Source organism: Ambystoma mexicanum, chromosome 11, assembly GCF_040938575.1.
Source record: "Ambystoma mexicanum isolate Mex_15411 chromosome 11, UKY_AmexF1_1, whole genome shotgun sequence".
Lineage (NCBI taxonomy): Eukaryota > Metazoa > Chordata > Amphibia > Caudata > Ambystomatidae > Ambystoma > Ambystoma mexicanum.
This window is the reverse complement of record NC_090934.1, coordinates 123,153,831-123,174,572: the sequence shown is the minus strand read 5'-3', so window position 1 is coordinate 123,174,572 and position 20,742 is coordinate 123,153,831. Positions and strand designations below refer to the sequence as shown.

The following is a 20,742-nucleotide window of genomic DNA, read 5'->3' as shown; positions in this document are numbered from 1 at the left end:
TGTACGAAGTGTGCACGTATGTGGTCATGTGTTATAATACTGCGTTTGACGATGATCTCCCTTGTGGCATTGGCATGAACATTTTATCAGCTGTGCCATTTACCCATTCTGCATTGTACTGTTTGAGCTTGGGCGCATGTGTTGGTAATGTTTTACAAAGGTGCATGAGAGAAGTGTCCTCCATAATGACAAGTCACAATTGACTGTTGATACTTACCAGATTGTTAATAAATCTCTATCTATCTCAAGGCTTATTGCCTACCACTTTTAATCTTAAAACAACAAATATGAGCAAGCACCATCAATCAGCGCTCAATCTTCTTTTGTTTCAACAACCTATCTGCTTTCTGATTGGCGCCAATCGTTTACTACACTTTAACTCAAAACAACACCACTTCCAACCTTCACAGTTTATTACCTATCAAGACTTTACACATGAAATAATACTTAAAACTATAACACAATACACATTAATAACTTTTGTGATCACTTTCCCTTTTCCCTATAATTATTTATAGTAAGAGGTATTCTCTCTTCGCCGCCAATTATATTACCCCGTACAGGGTTTAGGACGTCATGTTGCACAGTCCTGACTGTGCGTATTCTCTCTCTTAATATTCCGACTGGAATTTGAGACATCGTCTTCTATCTCCCTTGAAAAAGGATTACTTAGGCATTCCTTTTATCTACACAAACTTTCCTGTTACCCAAAAATATCACAATCCTACCCCTTTATATTGCCATTTTCCTTGATCTACTTACATCCGTTAATCAACTCGAGGCTATCATGAGGGGAAGGGAATGGAAGGTGTGGAACTGCTGGAAAGGCCATTAGACTGATCCATCACGGCTCCCCACGCAATAGTCTAGTCTTTATGTTTCTTCTTCCTTAAACTCTGGGAAGCCACGCCCCCTCGGCGCGTTGCAACTGTTCCCGTTGTTCGCTCCACTGGTCTGCTTGCGTTCCAGCCTTTTTCCGCATTGCTACTTTTCTGTTACCGTCTGTAGCTGCTTGGCTTCCCCTTAGGAAGTGCTTCCTCTCTGTTTGCTTCCTTTTGTTTCCCCTCCACAGCTCGGTTGTCTTCGGCTTCCTCCTTTCTTGTTTTCTTCTGTCTCTGCCTTTTGGTTCTGTCTGGCTCCTTCCGAGCTTTGCTTGCTTCCTATTCTGTAGTTGTCTTCCCTCGCACAGAAGCTCTGTTTCACCCTGTCACAATACGGTAAGGTGTCTTTAGGGTCTTTCTCTTTGGTTGTAGTCTATCGGCACACTTACTATTAGCCTTCCAGTGCTGTTTTTTCTAGTAACGCTACCCCTATTTAGTGGCTATCCTTTCTGCTAACCCGGTCCCTGACTAGTTCAGCTCTGACTATTGTTCTCCTGCACTATCTACACAGTATTCTCCCTACTATTCATACGCTGGTTTTTATACTTTCACATTTGGTTTCCGTCTTCTTTTCTGCTGTTTATTCTCTTACCTGCTATACCTTTGGACACTGGCCTATTATTGAATTCTCTAAAGATTCCTGCCAGTTATCATTTGGATATTTTCCTTTGTGGACTTCCCTTCAAGGAAGGGACAAAGAGGACTTTTCACACCACTGGAATTAAAACCTAAAGTAAAGATCATCTGTGGTTTTTTATGCCACCGGCTTTTTCTCTCTCTGGGCTGCCAGGGGGATTGTCATTTTTGTTGCGTACTTTATGTCAGTGCAACAACTGTGGTGAGTTCCTGGAACAGACCCTACCTCTTCACCAAAAAAGGAACTCCTGATAAAACTCCCACTGCACTTTCCGGATCCGACATCTCGTCCAGTGACTCAGAAGCCGAAGCACAGGTGAGTCCCCCGATTGATGACAGAGGCCTTCGGTATCGACTCATACTCTAATATGAGCACTTTGCCTTCTGTCGACGGAGCGCCTGTGGAAACCAAGCAGGTATTTCTTCAAAATGGGGCCTGCTCACCATCTCAATTCTTCTTGCAAGTTGATTTCTATTGGCCTCTCTCCACAGGAAACTCTACGATCTTCAAGCTAATGGCGGAGAATGCTCGATCGTCCGAAACTGTCATGTCAAACTAGTTTGGATCTGGAACCATCTGCACTGCTACCACGTGAGGTTAAGGCCCTTTGGAAAAAGCATAAGGAATTAATGGGATTACATCAGAATAATTCTGAGTCCAAATAACCAGAGAAACTCAAGAAGATGGCAAGTTACTATTTTATTAATTATCTAAAAAAGGGAGGTTACAACAAACATCCAAAGACGTACGCTCAGTCTCTCAATGATTTCCACAAAAAATACAATTCTTATACTTCATTACGCATCAGAGTGACATCATACTATGTGGCAATAGTGAAAAACCTATCAAGGGTCGGGATTGGTTAAGGGAAACATCTAGATATACAATCATATAGGAGCTAGGATTGTTATTGGCTGACCTTATCAGTTGGACATCTTATGCCTATCTGTTCAAGCGAATTGGTATGATTTGACCATGGAATAATTGTTTGTGGCGGATTTGGCCGTAGTCAATTTCACTGCAAACCCAATTTTGCTGCAGGCAAAATCATACCAATCCATCCCTCCCTCCCTTCCCCCCAATGCATCCCCACTTCCCTGCCCTCCACCTCCCCCCAATACACCCCACTCCCCGCTTACCTTTTATCTGACCCTGCGGCATCAGTTCCGTCCCCCTGTACTCTGTTGTTTATTTTTTTAAGTCCCCCGCTTCCAGTGTTCTGGAAGCGGGGGACACCCCTGCGGCTCCCGTTCCTATTATAGCGAGCAAGGGGAGAGGGAGATACCCCCGCAACATCTGTTCCCCTTGTTTGCTATAATAGAAACGTTTGGCCTATTTGACCGAATTATTGGTTGTACGATTATTTTGTGCAGCCTAAATTCAGTCAAATGGGCCATACGGTAAAACATATTCGGTCAAATTGGCCAATACCTTTCAAACATGTAAATTAAGAAAAAATAGTTACATTGTTTTTCATTGGTCTTCTAAACTATAAGGTCCTTCGTTATACAGACTAATACAATTGGTTGGAACGCTTGCGCCATGTCTGGAACATTCGGTTCATTTAGCAGCAAGTAAGATCAGACCCAGGTGCAGGGAGATAGGACATGAAACTACCTCACCACCCAATTAGCCTAGCATCTCTCATCACCCATGCCTTCTGCCATGAAATTGTCTTTGTACTTGGCCTTGTAGAGTATTCTCGTCTTGGGAGTGAGGGCACTCATTATCATGTCTGGAAATCCAAGTTCAAGCACTATTTCCATCCTTGGCCCACGTGACAAGAGACCACGATCTGGTCCTTTTTGCAGCCTTTAAAAGCTCTAAATGAATTAAAACTTGGCATCCTTTGTGTTTTTTCTTGCACCTTAACGTGAGAAGATTCAGAGTAGATAGCTGACCTTGATTTCTAGGATCTTGACTTCAGGCCAGTCAGCCTCGCCACACAGTTCCACTAGCCTTCTGTTCTGCTGCAACACAGCTTTTCATTCCCCCTTCATGGTTTCTGGCTTATTTCTTTGTGATACTTATGTCAAGTTTCTGTACAATGGCAGCTTTGCCTGCATTCTATTCACTACTCATAGCTAGCCTATACGATGACTTGATCTACTTTGAGTTTCAGTGTCTGTACATTTATGGAACTTCTGTTTTCTGCAGCACTTTGTTAATGTGTAATATTCTTCTTTTCCACGTTTATAGTTCACTCGATTCTTTACTTCGTCATTTGTCTTCTAGGATCCATGCATTGTCTTCATCCAGTATCTTAGGACATCGTGCACACTTTCTTATGACATCATCAGTTCATTTTCTTTCCTCTTTCTAATATTCCTTGAGGGAGTTCCTCCTGTAGGTTGTCATCACTTGGTGGGTACATTTGATAGGGTTGTCTCAACGGATAGCTCCTTCCAAATACTTGCTGCGGTATTGGCACGATAGCTGATGTCAGGCAAGACACAGTTTCATGTCTCCAATACAAAGGAGGTAGGGGGGCATGGTCTCCGGCAGGTGTATACGTCTGCTCCTCTACACCAAGAATACATTATTGCTATTTCCCCAAGCTTGCAGATTATTCACTAAACTGAAGAGAAGGAAAAGATTACCCAGTCCATTTCCAATCTGGAATTTAGAAGATTGGAAAACAGAAGTTCTGAGCCCAGCAAAAGAAACATAGAGGAAGAAAACAGCGGGAATACTTTTCTTAGAGATGGTAGCCTTGACAGTTATTGAGTTGGTCCCACCCCCAAGTCTAAAGTATAACCACAGGCGCTCAGAAAAGAAAGCCATCCCAGACTTCACTCAAATACCATTCACAGGTGTAAACCACACTCAGGTGGAGGGGAGAACTGAGTATACATGTAACCAGCCCCAGTTGCTGACTGTGCGTTGCGGGAGCAGGAGATGTGTGTTTGAAGTCACCTGGAGAGGAGAGAAGCTGGAGAGAGGGAGTAGGGTGTAGAGTTGAGTGTGGTGGAGAGGCAGGTAGCTGGCGAGTCAAGGAGAGTTGGGCACGTGGCAGCAGGATGGAGCAAAAAGAGGTAATGAGACTAGTAGGGAACGAGGTGGTGGCAACAGGAGTGATGGAGGTGGTAGCAGACAAGGAACACATGGATGAGGAAGTAGAGAGACATGAGTGGAAGGAGGTGGGGAGAACTACAGCTGTGGTTAAGGTAGTGGAGACACCAAATGAAACATGGTGGTGAGATCAGTTGAAAAGGAGGTGGTGACAGTGACAGACATGGACTACTTGGTGACAAATAATTAGACAGTGCTTGTGTTAAGAAAGTGGTAGTTGAAGAAGGTATCAGTAGCAGAAGAAGAGCAACGCAAGGTGGTAGAGAGGCAGTGGTGATGAAAGAACAGGGTAAATTGGTAAGGCGGAGGTGGTAGTTAGAGGAACAGATCATGATGGTAGTGAAAGGAATAGCCAAATACGGTACCGAAGAGATGGTAGGAAGAATATCAGGCCAAAGTGGAAGAGAGAAGAGGGTGAAGGACTAATGATTAGCTTGGAGAAGAGATTTCTCCAGAGGAGGAGTTCCGGTGTCAGGCACATCAGAGTGTGGGGGAAATATATTGACTAAGGTGGGGAGGACAAAGAAGAGACCAAGGAGGAAGATCTAGCTTACAGTGATGAGCAGTGGAGGAGGTTGGCGAGAGCCATACATATAAGGGTATCAGCTAATATTATCCCCACCAATAATATCGCCATATATATGGCTGTGGGGCAAGGCCATAGGCGATATTATTAGTGGGGATAATTTATGGGGCAATTAGGACCAGGGGTTGCGGGGGTGTCCCCCGCTCCATTACAAAAGTTATGTGGGTTGCAGGGGTGTCCCCCACAGGTTCCATGGCTTAATATCACCACAAAAATATGGCAATATTTTTGTATAGCGATATTTTTGCGGGAATATTAATACATGTAACTCATATAAGATACCAGGCCCTTAGTAAAGAGCTGATCAGTGAGGCTAAGTTCTTTGAGGCATGTAGTTATTCAGACCATCAATGTTCTGGAAGGAAAGCTACATCGCTAGTCAGGTCAGGGTGGTTTGAGGAGGTTCCATTATGGGGTCAGGGAGCCAACTGGTAGTTAGTGTGGGTGTGGGGGCTGTGAAGGGACACACCCTCAAGGAGGAATAAGGAGTGTTACATCTACCTCTCTGCTGGCTGCCCCGAGAGAGAGAGAGAGAGAGAGAGAGAGAGACTGATTTACTTCAGCCTTATCCTTTAAGGTTATGTAGTTTATTAATAGCCTATTTACCGTATACTTTAGCTTTGCTTTGTCTGTTGATCCCACGGTTGTGACGCTGAAAAAGGTGGAGAGCTCAATAGCAAATGTATGTAGGCCATTGAACGAGTATGCATCTACAGCCAGCATGGGCCCAACCTAGGGGGCTTGGGTAAATTATGTATATGTGGCTGTTGTAGAAGTCATTGGTAGCTAATCTGGCAAACGATTCTCAGCACCAACCACTTCTTCTATACTAGAGAGTACACGCACCTTATCTAAGTTTGAAGCAGGCCTTGCGCTCAATGACAAATGTGGGTCCTTTACTTCGGCTCAAGGCACAGTTTTTCTTATCTTGTTTGAGTGTCCCTTAATTGTTAATGTCTGGAAATCAAGCCTATATAACATCTATTGGATTACATTTTTCCCTGGCAAGTTGTTCTTTAGGTAGTTTGGCGATAGACCCCACAGGTCAGAGTCACATTTCCAAGTTTCTGAACATTCTGATTGTGGTAGCCTTCTATTGCATCACCCACCTGTAACTGATAAAATGTTTCATGCAACTGCCGGTAGAAGAAAGTATGTTACGTCCCCAATGTTGAAAGATCCACAGCAAAAACTATAAGGTGCCATGACAAAGTCTCCTACCTGTCCCTTGGGTGATATCGATCTGAATACAACAACAATGCATCTCCCCAGGCCATAAAGGGATTGCACTATATAAACACTGGCAGCCTACCCCGAAATGGTATTTGTTTAAGATCTTCATGTATCAGTCAGCATAACCCTCAAATCGATCTTGCAGTGTTTCCCCTTCCCTTACTAACATTTCCCAGCCCTTTCTCGTGCAAAATCACAGAGCGCCAAGAGAACATGAAAATGGAAGCAATTCTGCTATATGAACTAAGTAAAATAACCCAGTAATATAACATGTACCAAGTTTTTTCTTCTTCCTGTGGGCAGACATGTTCAGTGACACTGAGACCAATTCTGGTCCTCACCATCAAGTATGGGTAATCTAATGAAATAACTATAGTAGACAGCCTATTGCACTGGGTAAGTTGCTTTTACAAATTCCAAAATATACAACAAAGCTCAGGCATTACAAAATATGTTCTGTTTGGAATCATTTTTAATTCGCCAGATAACTATTTCTTACCCTTCACTTTCACTATATGGGTCATCACTTCTTCAGGGTTGGTATCTAAAAAGTAAAAATGTGACAATTGTTTAGGTCACAACAACTATTAATTCGGATTTAACTTTTTTGAAATTCTGTTTAGTGCAAACCTCCTTTTTCGATTTGCTTAAATGTAAAGTCCACTTCGGCTTTGCAATAAAGTAAATTAATATAATAATCACATTAGCTTAGAATTCAGACACAAAAATTGCAAACATTCTGAAATCCGTGTGTACTAAAACACGTACATTATTTCAAACTCTTTTCAGTCATTCACTACTATTCCTTGGGTGATTCAGAATTGTATCACACTATTTCAATTGTACCTTTTGATAGCAGCCCCACACCCTCTGTACAGACTATGTACATATATCAGTGAAAGATGCGGTCATTAAACTTCTCACTTCCTTTCGGGGCAGTCCTTCTCACTTCCTTTCGGGGAACTCTGGTCATCCTGAGAAAAACACCTGCAGTAGAACCTATATATATATTCTACATTACTTTGATAACAGTGCAAAATCAAATGATTTAAAGTATCCATGTAGGTGACACACATTGTACACCAGGGGTCTGCAACCTTTGGCTCTCCAGATGTTTCAGTCTATAATTCCCATGAAATCCGGCTATTGACTATGCTGGTTAGGAATGGTGGGAGTTGTTGTTCAACACTTCTGGAGAGCAAATGGTTGCAGACTCTTGTTTAAAACTTAAGAACAGGCATTTTCTTCATGCTTGCTTATCTGAAACTATCTGTAGATAGATATATGTGTATCCCCTTCGAACAAGGATAGTGACCCGCATAGTATTTAACTGAGGATTTCAAACCTAAACATTCAAGTTCATTTTGTAGATCGCCCTCAAATAAACTTGCTTTCACAACCATTTTAAATTGTTAGACCACTACATCTAAACAGATGGTCAGAAAGAACCAATGAGAGCACTCCCCATCCAAGGTCCGATGCTTATATTACTGCATGGGCGTCTTTAAATCAAGAACAGAGGGGAGAACTTCACTTCCCTTGAATATCTGTCATAGTGATGAATAACAAAACACTTGACACACTAAAAATGAGGGTCATCGTCTTTTGTTAGTTTTCATAGAAAACGTTGGATCATTGCTTATGGATTCTGGAAATAATAAATTGGAGGTATAACTAATAAGTGCAAATTAAAAAGGGGGTCCTGGGAGTCCCTCTGCCAGACATTAGTCCTGGTTACGAGAGACTTACCCAGAGTCTTTAGCTCACTATCTTTCACAGAGAAGAAATATCCCAAACATATGAGTCTTTGTCCTGCCCTGGGGCAGTCCAGCACCAAAATGCTAGGCAATTCTCCCCTGAACAAGAGTACCAACAGAAACCCCAGACACGTGTTTCGGTCTGGTTGGACCTCATCAGTAGGGTGGATCTGTGCTTCTCCAGCATGGGGTCTGGCATGGATTCACATGCTCATGAATAATCCCCGTCGTCAGGCTGGGAATCCTCGGTAAAGAAAAAATCAGTATCAGTTTCGTTTCTGATCTGTCTTTCGTAGTAGTAACCAATCACTGATCTCTGCGTCATACTGACCACACCCAATGACTGCCCTCTACCTAAGCCCCGCCTCTGGCAGCCATCTTCAGATTTTTACCGCACGTTCAAGTGTTGGGAGTCCTCGTGCTTAGCTCTCGAGCTTTTACTGTGTGTTTTGTGCTTTTTCAGGTGAATTTTCACTATTTTTTGGGTTAATCGAGCCTCAAGCTCCACCGTTTCTACTCCCGTTAACGGCTACCCATTGCAGGATTTTCCTACGCCCCTCAAGGGTGAAGATTTCGTCGAATCAACTTCTTGGAGGATTCCAGAAGATTTGCGGCCTACTTCGAGATGGCCCAGGATGCGAGTTTGTCGCCCAGACCCAAGCTGTTTCGCAGCTGCCCTGGATGCGGGCTGCAGAATGTGTTTAAGGAAGACGAACATTCGCGATGCCTCTACTGTCTTCATGAGGACAAGACTCATGTAGAGAGGGACTGCCAGTTCTGCAAGAACTTGTCGGAGCGGACCATGAGGGACCGTCGATCCCGTCTCGCCAGCTGGTTGGAGAAGGGCTCAACGGGTGAGAAGAAGAAGAAAGGGTCCAAGCGGGCTTCTAAGTCCTGTGCGGGCGCTCCGGCGACGGGGGCCCAACACCAGGCCAAGCGCCGCGAGTCCGCTGGCTCCGGGAGCGCCGAAAGGTCGGGCTCTTCGGTCGCCAGGCAGGGCGCACCTTCCCCGGCACCGTCAACCACGAGCCAGCGCTCCGGTTTGGGGAAGAGGAAGTCCGAGACCCCGGGTAAGCTTCGGGAGAAGCCCCGTCCGATCTCGGAAGAGGGGGAGCGAGGCGTCACCCCTACCCCGAAGGAGAAGGCCCGGGACGCACCTAAGGTGGTGAAGGCCCCTACCCAGCAGGCAAAGGCCTCTATCGAGGCGATTGCGGCGACTCTGGCCAAGCCGGCAGAGACCCCGCCAGTGGAGACTGCCTCCGGGACTAGAGTTTCCCTGCCGCCAAGGAGGGAATCCTCTTTTCAGCCCATCGTCGTGGCCGCCATGATGGAAGAAGCGAGGGGGGGCACGGTAGCCTCCTCGAGCGCGGAGTCAGCCTCGGAGGAGGAACTGACCGAGGCCGTGAGGAACCTCGAAGTACAATTCGAGAAGGTTCGATCCCGTAAGGAAGATCCTCGGGAGATAACCGCGGAAGACGACGATGGCGAGGAAGAGCAGCCTTCCCTTCCGGCACAGCCGGAACCTAGGCCTCAGGATGGCTCGGCGGCCATTTTGTCTGCGATCCAGTCCTTATGCTCTGAGATAAGGATGAGATTCCCACGGCCCAGGCCGGAGGACCCGCAACCTGGCCCGTCGGGAAGTCCTCAGAACAAACGACGGAGGACCCAACCCTCTCCTCCGCTCGCCCCCGTAAGGCCTACAGGTCCCTCCTCATCCTCCCACGAGTCGGGAGATGACGGTGCGTTGGGCTCGACGACGGGTTCTGAGGGCGACGGCGACGGAACGGGTCTCCCGCTTCCCGTCGCACGGGCCTCGCCGCCCGACAAGATTGGCTCATTCCACGCCATGATCGCCAGGGCGTCCGAATTTTTCCAGCTCTGCCCGGAGGAGCAGAAAAAGGAAGGTTTCCTCTATCAGCGCCGGGAGGCCAAGAGGAAGACTGTCATCGCGGTGCCTCTAATCGATGACATCTGGGAGGAGGGCCTGTCGGTTCTCAAAAACCCCTCCACGGCACCAGCCAAACGGGACCGGTACGAGAAGAAGTACCGGGTCCCCGAAACCGCTCCCTGTGCCTCAGGGCCCAGCCAACGCCAGACTGGGTCGTCTCGGCGGCGGCGAAGAAGAAAGCGGCGGGGTCAGGAGCCTCAACGTCGAATTCCCCCCTGGACGGCGAGGGAAAGAAGTTGGACGCCATGGGGCGGCGGGTCATTTCGTCGGCGGCGACGACGATCAAAGCGGCCAACGCCCTGGCGATTGTGGCCCGTTACGACAGGGAGCTCTGGTTTAAGCTGGCCCCCATATTGGACTTCCTGCCGGACGACAAGAGGTCCGAGGCCCTGGAAATACTGCAAGAGGGCGAGGTGGTGTCGGACCACGCCATAACGGTGGCATCCGATATTGCCGATACCGGGTTCCGCCAGCTGGGCAACAGCGTTTGCCTACGACGACGGGGTTGTCTCCGGGCAACCGACTTCCGTCAGGACGTCCAGACCAGGGTGTTGGACATGCCGTTCAATGGCAGCAACTTGTTCGGGAAGGCGGTGGACGAATCCCTCCAAGCCATAAAAACGGACACGGAGACGGCCCGCGCCCTAGGAGCCCTTCAGCAACGACGGCCCTTTCGGAGCTCTGGAGGCAGACAGGGTGCCTCCAAGGGATCCAGCGGTGGCTCGTCGTCCTACCGCCAGGCGGCACGCTCCTCGTCTCAGGAGGCCTACAGGGGTCGCGGCAAGCAGGGAGCGCCTCGCCGCCATCGGCAAGGGGGCCAGAGCGGCAAGGCCACCACCTCCAAGCAGGACTGAACCAGCCGTGGTCTCGGGCCCCCACCGAAGCACCCCGGTGGGAGGCCGGCTGGCGAATTTCGTCGGCGTGTGGAAGTCCATCTCCACCGACCGTTGGGTGCTGGATACCCTGGCAAGAGGACACTCTATCGAATTCCTGAAGAAGTGCCCTCACGTTCCACCTGTGGCCAGGAAGGAAAATCACGTCCTGCAACTGCTGTTGGAAGTACGGGCGATGCTCAGGAAAGGCGCCATCGAGCTTGTCCCGAAGAGGCTCCGGGGCTCCGGGGTGTGCTCAAGGTACTTCCTCGTCAGGAAGAAGACGGGCAGCTGACGCCCCATCCTGGACCTTCGTCGTTTGATCACAAATGTTCAGGATGGTCACCCTCTAGCACGTACTGGGACAGATGGAGGAAGGCGACTTTCTATCGTCGTTGGACCTAGAGGATGCATACTTCCACGTTCCCATCCTCAAGAGTCACCGAAAGTTCCTCAGGTTCGTCATCCAGGGACGCCACTACCAATTCAGAGCACTGCCGTTCGGATTGAAGTCGGCCCCCAGGGTCTTTACCAAGTGCCTAGCACCAGTGGCTGCGCCTGCAGGGGATTCACGTCTACCCCTACCTGGACGACTGGCTCATCCGCTCAAGGACGAGGGAACTCACCGTCGAACACACTGCGAGGACCGTCCAGCTACTCACAGACCTGGGATTCGCCATAAACTACCCAAAGTCCCACCTGGTGCCGTCGCAGGTGGCCCTGTTTCTGGGAGCGAAGCTCGATACAGTGAGGCGCCTGGCGGCCCCGTCGGAAGAACGGACGAAAACCATTCTAGGCAAAGTGCAGCGCCTGCTAGCCACGGACGTGGCCAGGGTGAGGTCCATCAAGTCCCTCCTGGGGATGATGTCCTCTTGCATCTACCTGGTGCGCCTCTGCAGACTACGGATGCGCCCTCTTCAAGAATTTCTTGATGCCCGTTGGATGCAGGCGACGGGCACCTTCGAAGACAGGGTCCCCCTCAACGTGGTGTTCCGGCGGGCGATTCAGTGGTGGGGCGTTCGAGCGCACCTCACGGCGGGCAAGGACTTTCAGACGCCGGCGTACCAGGAGACGGTGACGACGGACGCCTCCCTGGAAGGTTGGGGCGCCCACACCGGAGATCTCCACGCAAGAGGCCTCTCGCTCCCGGAGGAGAGGCTCCTGCACATCAACGTCCTGGAACTCCGAGCCGTGTTCTGGGCTCTCAAATCGTTCCTCCCGTCGCTCAAGGGCAAGGTGGTGCGGATCTTCACGGACAACACCACGACAATGTTTTACATACGGAAGCAGGGAGTCACCAGATCCCCAGCCCTATCCAAGGAGGCACAGGATCTGTGGCACTGGGCGGTCGCCCAGGGGATGTTCCTGGTTCCCTTCCACCTGGCAGGAGAAAGCAACACCATCACCGACTCGCTCAGCAGGGAGCTGCGCGCGTGTCACGAGTGGGAACTGCGCCAGGATCAGGTGGATCAACTCTTCCGACGATGGGGCAAACCCCAAATCGACTTGTTCGCAACAGCGACGAACTCGAAGTGCAAGAGATTCGCCAGCAGGTTTCCCCAGCCGAGAAGCATGGGCGATGCGTTCTCGTTCCCCTGGGACGGCCTATACCTGTATGCGTTCACTCCGTTGCCATTGCTGCTTCGACTCATCAGCCAGCTCAAGAGGTCCCGGTGCAGGATGATCCTTGTCGCACCGGCGTGGCCGAGGCAGATCTGGTTCCCGGACCTTCTGGACTTGTCAACGTCCCCTCCCATCAAGCTGTCGGTGGACGCAGACCTTCTCTCCAGAGAAGGAGGCGCCATCTTCCACCACGACCCGGCGTCGCTGAACCTGCAGGCTTGGCTCCTGCAGCGCTAGAGTTTGGAGGCTACGATATACCGGCCGATTGCAGAGAGGTTCTTGCAAAGGCCAGGGCGTCCTCGACTCTGAAATGCTACGGTCATAAGTGGAAGAGGTTCTCTATCTGGTGCCGAGCACAGAAGATCAACCCCCTATGGATTACGGCCCCTCAAGTGCTGCGTACCTGCTATCCCTGGCAAAGGCTGGGCTAGCCCATGCCTCCATTAAGATTCATCTGGCGGCGATCTCCAGATATACTAGAACCACAGGACGGACGTCCCTGTGGTCCCATCGACTGGTAAAAGAGTTTATGAAAGGACTGTTCCGGTCGTTCCCGCCGGTGAAGGCCCCGGTCCTGGCGTGGGAACTTAACGTGGTGCTGACCAGGCTCATGGGGCCCCCATTCGAGCCGATGCACTCCGCACCGATGAAGTTTGTGTCGTGAAAGACTGCATTCCTGGTGGCCATTACCTCCGCACGACGAGTGGGAGAGATCCAGGCCCGATCCTGCAAAGCACCGTACTTGACTTTCCATGCCTCGAGGGTGGTGCTTAGGATGCACCCCTCCTTTATGCCCAAGGTGCCGTCGGACTTCCATCTTAACGAGCCCTTGGTGTTACCTGTTTTCTTCCCGTCTCCTTCGTCGCCGGCTGAGAGGACTTTGCACTCGCTGGATGTGGCTAGAGCACTGAAGTTCTACGTGGACCGCACAAAGAGTTTCCGGAGGACATCACAGCTGTTCGGGAACTTTGGACCTGTGAATCAAGGGAAGGCTCTCTCGAAGTCTTCTATTTCCAGATCGCTCTCCGGCTGCATCATGCACTGCCACCGGTTGGCTAACCGACCGCTGCCAGGCCGTCCGAGAGCCCATTCGACCAGAGCGATCGCTGCTACTACGGCGTTCTTATCTGGTGTGCCCCTGCTGGACATCTGCAGGGCTGCTACGTTGAGGTCGACGCACACCTTTACGAGATTCTACTGCGTCGATCGGGATTCCAGGGAGGAGTCCAGGGTCGGCCAAGCAGTGCTGCGCAACCTGTTCGCTTAAGGTGAGCCTGGTGAGGAGGTAAGAGATGCTTAATGTTGAGTTTTTTGTATTGCTTAATGTTGAGCCTTTTGCCACGTCCCGTGGTTGTGCATGTGTGTCTGCTATTTATTCTTATATTCATGAGCATGTGAATCCATGCCAGACCCCATGCTGGAGAAGGAACAAGTTACTTACCTGTAACTGTTGTTCTCCAGCATGGGTCTGGCATGGATTCACATGTGAACCCTCCCGCCTACCCCTCTGCGGCTCTTCACTTGGTCATACTGCCTCTTCACGTGCTACCAAATCTGAAGATGGCTGCCAGAGGCGGGGCTTAGGTAGAGGGCAGTCATTGGCTGTGGTCAATATGACGCAGAGATCAGTGATTGGTTACTACTAAGAAAGACAGATCAGAAACGAAACTGATACTGATTTTTTCTTTACCGAGGATTCCCAGCCTGACGACGGGGAATATTCATGAGCATGTGAATCCATGCCAGACCCATGCTGGAGAACAACAGTTACAGGTAAGTAACTTGTTCCCTCTCTAAGAATAGTGAGCAAGGGGTCCACGTCTGGATCCCCCTAGTAACTTAGGGTGAGACCCAAAGTTACTTAAATATGCAAATTAACAAGGGGGTCCTGGGAGTCCCTCTGCCAGACATTAGTCCTTGTTAATTTGCATAACTAATAAGTGCACAGGTCTAATCTAGAAGGACATAGTGTTCCAGTCCAAGTCAAATTCCCAATTCTACAAAAAAATGGTTGCATGGATATAGACCCCTGCTGACTATCCCCAGGTCATTCGCAGACTGTTGATTGCACCCAGTGCGCCACCTTGGGTGTTTGCCAATGCCTCTTTGACTCAAATGTTGTCTATTGGGCTCCTGGAGTGTACAGTCAAAACACCTACCAAGCAGGAACATGTGTTTCCCGCTTGCCTCAGGGGATACCCAAACCAATTGCTCACAAGAATGTATCCGCCATTAACAGGTATTTTCATAATGAAGTTATCCTCAGCCACCAGCCCAGGGCTGCCCTCCTGAGATTCAGCCCATCACATGATCTGAATGTACTTCTTCGTTGTCCTCTAGCTCCAGCAGGTGGTTGGGCTATAGTCACCAGCACACTGGCAGTTAACTCATTTTACTTTGATTCACTGGCTCTAGCCAGGCTCTGTGCTATAGCCCCCAATTAGCTTGGCAGTCAATGACTATAGCCAAGGTCTGGGCTATAGCACCTACTAGGGTCTTAGCAACTCGCTTTAATGACTGGTTTGATCAGCAAATGGATTGGTTCTATGTTAAAAGACATAATTTTAAATGTCACAAGAGAAAACGACCGATTTACAATGCCCAATTTTCTTTTGATTGTAAAAACAGCATATTAAAGGTATTTTTCTCTTGAGATCTTTAAAATGTGTTTTAAAAAAATTAATATTTGAGGGATTTCACCCTCCAGGTCTCGGGAGGATAGCTCAGGGGCAACTTGCTCGCCTTGGAAGCAAAACAACACAGAGCACCAAAGGTTTCGATCCCTGGGTCCGCGCTTAGAAACCTCTGGGTATTAAGAGTGTTATAAATAACCCATTGTACCTATCATACCCCAAGCACCCCATTGTTCCTACCCATTCTGCCCCTGGCTCCACCCTCTCAATATGATTTCAGCCCCAGCCCCCTCCTCCACCCCTCATACCTCACCTCGCACACCCCGCCCAAACCAAAATACATCCATACACACAACACACACACACTTACCCGTTCTCCTTGCCTTCCGCTTCCGGTCCCGCAGAGCCTGTCAGCCCCTGCTCTAACTCGTGTGCGGTAGGGGGGTGACAATTTCATTTAGAAAGACTGCTCTGTACGGTCATGGAGTGGCCTTTCTAAATCAATCTTTTAGTGAAAAGATCTTTATAAAAACATCTTTTCACTTAGGACCAATGGATCATCTTTCATCCTCTCACCTTCCCTTCACATGTACCCGCTCTCTAACTCCTGTATCGGACTCTCAGACTGTCTGTCTCCTTTTCCATTGTCTTATCAACCATAAGTGTCCCAATAATGCCTTGGATTGGTTTGTTCATTTCCTACTTAACCTTAAATCACTGGATTGAACAGCATCCTTGGGGTCCGTCCTCTTTTCTTACTGTACTTATGTAATGCAGCTCTAACAACGGTGCCGGCTGATGAGGTCATGGGAGCGCATGCGAAATGTTGACAGGAGGCCGTTGCCACTTTGAAGCGAGGTGGCACCGTCCAGGTGGTCCCACTGTTCTACGATCTGATTCCCTGCTCTTGTCTAGTGTATTGTTTTGCAGTGTTACTCCAATCCCAATGATCGTATCTGGCCAGATCCCTCACCTATCTGATAAGTATACTCCTCTACACAACCCAATACATGTATTATCAATATCCACCTAATGTTCCTGTTGTGACCTACTTACATGATTTTAGATTTCTCCTAATGTATGCCCACTTCATGTTGAACCCTGTACTCATAGTGTGCCTTCAAAATGTGTTGCAAGCCACCTAGTGCCTGGTCCAGGAGTACTGTGTAAATGTCATTGGTCTATGACAGCGTAGGTACCTCATTAGCAGATAAGTACAAACGAATTACCTGTCTTCACTTAATTTCGTAGAGAAATCAGACACATAGAGACGGAAAAGGACTGGTGCCAACAAACGCCCCTATTTCAATGCAGAATTTAGTGACTATTTTACTAGATTTTCACCGACCTCTGACCAACCTTACAGTCACTTATGTCACATATGTTGAACTAATGAGGCGAGTACTGAAGGCATGGCATCAGGCGTTAGATAGGTCACAGTATTGAACGATTAACTCGATCAAAGGCAGTTGTGAAGTCTATAAAGCCAACACAAATCCCCTAGCCAATAATTAATATAGTTAATTTAGAGTGAACTAGGTCAGAGCCACCAGAGCACATTACACACGGGTATAGTCCCAGACCATTGGCCACATTAACCTGGCGGAATAAGGAAAAACAGCAATTTAGTAAAATAATAAGAAATAAATAGCATGCAGAAATGGAAGAGCAAGAGTAAACCAAGGAATGGCTGATCGGTAAAGGCTAAGATGTAAGACATGTAAAAAACAAAAATGTTTTAGCAGGCGATAGAATAGCAGTAGGGAAGGAGAAAGATGAATGTTTACAGGCCAAAGTGAGCACAAGTCTTGGCCTTATTGAGCTTATTATTGAGATACTGGTTTACAGGCTCATGTACGCTGGGCTAAAGTGCAGGTTTTCATTGACACAGTAGGACCACTATATATGCCAAGCCAACAGTTCCCTCTAGCAGTGACAACTGGCGAAGCTATGCAAATTGCACCACTGTATATCCTAAGGCAACAGCTACCTCTAATGGTGGCACCAGGTGAAGTTATGACTGCATTGGACAAACATACATCTGGCCATTTAATGTATTGTTAGATGAAGGTTGCTGGAGTGTAATGACTCCCTACAGTATCCAGCAGCCCTTGAATTCGATTTTAGTGGTGAGCTGGGCGCAGCAAACAATAGAGGTTCCAAGGGATCTGTGGTCTGTGGTGTTAAGAACATTTTGCGTCTTGATGACTGACAGGCCAAGTTGGTGGTTACTCAATGTCATTAACACCTAAAGGCTGTGAGGGCATAGGCTTACATCAGTTGTTTCCTTTTTTATGTCTGTGAGCCAGCACCCAGTTTACAAAAATCTTCATCCTAGTTCTCACCATTTGGTACCATGGTTGGCAGTCTCAACGAAGAGGCATAATATTGGATCAGCATGGAGTGCAAACTGCTTTCTCATCATGCAAAAACTGAGCTTGCATTTGGGTTGGGGTATATTTTCATATGAGCTGGAATTGCTATGTTTATACATATTTATTGGCAGTATTCAAAATCTTTAAACAGGCTGCTAATGTAGTATATTATAGATGTGCAGTTATGAATCACTTCATTTCTTCCATGAAATACTTTTGCAAATGTCATTTTTCGCGGCTCAATTGATTTTTTTGAAGATCATATTTCTATATTTTAAAAATGACTACACACCTTTTCCAGTGACATGACCTTTCTTTTGTCAGCCCACAGTGCACTGGAACTCTCTGGTTGTCCCCATAAGTACCAAGAGTGGTACTTGGTCTCTGCAGTCTCCCAGTAGGGCACGCCTTTTCCTAATACATCCTAATCTATCCAGCCCTCTGTGGTGAACCTGTAATGTGTGTTCCACGCCTTAGTCCGTGTAGTAGTGTTTTTTGCAGTTGTCTTTGTCGGCTACTCTCTCGCACTCCCATAGTTTGATGTCTGTATCCAGCAATGCATACATGTCGCCCGATAAAGTGTGTTTATGATTCCAATTCCTATAGCACCACTCGCTCCAATTGCAAGAGGTAAAGAATATTTTCGTAAGCATCTCAGCAGAGCAGGTTTACCCCCATAGCATGTGAGCAGTTCTCCATCTCGTTTGCTTAGAAATGCAGTTCTTGCTCACCTGCCCTTCCTAATGCACAGGTATCTTTACGCTGATTAATAGTGCAGGTCTTCCTTGCAGTCACCTTCCTAGTACACCTCTCTCTAACTTGCACACCGAAATAAGTGCAAAATCCACCTTGCAGGGCAGGTCTCTCCCGTTTCCCCCAGTAAACTTTCCTAACAGTCCCCAAGTTGTTTATGTCTTTGCGTTAAGTTGGCCTATTAATGCAGGTTTCTAGTCCCTTTCGCTGTCCTGAGCAAAGAATATTAGCCACTAGGGGTGTCACGGTATTAGTTTTATGGCGGTACAATACATTTCTTGCCAAATGACGGTATATCATGGTTATGGAGGTATAGCAGGTGGAGTAACTCATCTTAACAAATATTTTCTAAAAGGTCATAAATTGTCAGATTTATCATCACAAACTAAACCAGGCACCCAGAGCCAGAATTGGGCTTTTCAACATACTTTCCACTGAAATGCCACCCCTTGCTTCCACCAAACAACACAAACACACGTGTGGAGAGGAGGAGGGTGGGAGGGAGCCCTGCTGCGACCGGCAAAGCAAACTTAATATCTTTTCTTAAGTGGTCTTTTAGGCTTTTAGCTCCCCCACTGGCTACTGGTGAAGATGAACATGTTGCCATCTTGATAATCTGCATGCCACAAATCAATGGGGGCTGATGGTAGCATGCGCTTGTGCTCATACACACAGACACGCACTCTCTCTCTCTTTAAGTTACAGCCTTTAGTTTACTTGCGGACCAAAAGATGTTCAGTAATCACAGACATGTTGCCCTTTGGTATGGCAGCAGGGAATACCTACAGAGATTAGTGAATTTCGTGGTGTGACTTAAATTTAAATTCAATGGTAGAACCAGGGAAATCCACCATTGTCATATGTTTAGAAAACATTATCCATTATAAATATATAAACCCCAAAGCCGCCAACTCAAAGTAAATACTTTTCCTTCTTGGCAATGCATTTATTCCAGGTTTATAGTGATAATACCGAAAGAAAAAATCTCAAAAAAAAAAATCTCGAAAAAAAAGGCCGAAAAAAAAGATCTATTTTTTTTTATGAAGTTTTTTTTTCAAAATGGGGGGTTCCCTCTCTAACCCCCCTTTTTATTTTTTATTTTAACCCTTTTTTTTACTTACCTGACCACAAAAACACATATAAATAAATAAATAATTCGATATTTTTTTTTTCGAGATTTTTGTTTCGAGATTTTTGTCATTCGGTATTATGTTTTCGGCCTTTTGACTGACCACCATTTATTCTTCCTATTGCTAACATATTGATTTTGTGTCACACGTGTGGTTTACGGAATGGCATTAAAAACTGCTCCAACTGAAACTACTTGTACTAAAAAAAAAGAACTTTATTTTTTACATTGCCTTTTTGCATTGGAAGTTCTTTAACTTACCATTAAGTCAATGCTTTTTAGTTAATTTATGAATACTCAGGCAGGATCTTCCAGCTGTAGCAAGGTAACATTTTGAAACTTGTCTCTGCACATATTTAGCTAATCATCCAGGTATCTAAGGCAGCTGCAGAATTGGTCTTTCATGGCGCTCACTCGTTGATCGCCTGCCTTGAATGAAAGAGTGACTAGTGGAAGTGTTATAATGCACATTTTGAGCAATGAACTTGCTGCTCAGTCACAGGTCATCGCTTTGAAAATTGGCCTCGACTTGCATGTTTTTTGGAGCCACATGGCATGGGGATCATAACCCATCGCTGCAACAAAATGTTTGTTTTGACAACTCTTTATCCCATTAAAGGGATAAAAGTCACCGATGTGCGGTCTGAAAGCCCATGTCATTGTGTTTCTTTTGTCAAAATGTCATAGCCAACACAGACACACTGAAAGGTTGCATAGTGATCTAATCACTATAGCTTGTTTACCATCTGTCTGGTGTATTATGACGGTCTGATGTCGGTCACCACTGACCATGTAATCCTAAAGGGACAGCGTTCAGTGGGCGATGTTGATTTCTTTCTTGATTCTTGTAATACTTGTTAATTTACCTTCTTAAAGATAGTGGCAAAAAAAAAACCTTTGAAAATGACAAAGTTAAAATACATATAGGTACAAATATGGCCTAGACCACCACCTCTCCACAGCCCCATCATTACCGTTTTGCCCAGGTCTGAGTGCATTAGGACCCTTGTGAAGCGAGTTCATGGGTGGTGTCACTAATCGAGAATAGACATAAGAAATATTTCACCCTTATTTCTCTGGATACTTCAAATTGAATGTAGAATATGTCCTGCCTGTTTGGGTCCAGTGCCATATGCAGAAGGCAGGTAGGTAAAGGATCAAGCGAAGCAACAACTGTAGTGCCAATGTGCAAATCTGCACAGAGGACAGGGGGTGGCAGTTTATTTACTAGCACAAAGCACTG

At 47.2% G+C, this 20,742-nt stretch overlaps 1 protein-coding gene across 1 annotated transcript in view; it reads right to left on the bottom strand.

Moving 5' to 3' along the window:
• RSPO1 (R-spondin 1) overlaps window positions 1-20,742 on the bottom strand; it is an 829,344-nt gene that overhangs the window by 372,838 nt on the left and 435,764 nt on the right. Inside the window, exon 2 of the mRNA XM_069622650.1 lies at window positions 6,909-6,953. The gene's annotated coding sequence lies outside the window, so the exon portion shown is untranslated. The remainder of the gene's footprint in view (window positions 1-6,908; window positions 6,954-20,742) is intronic.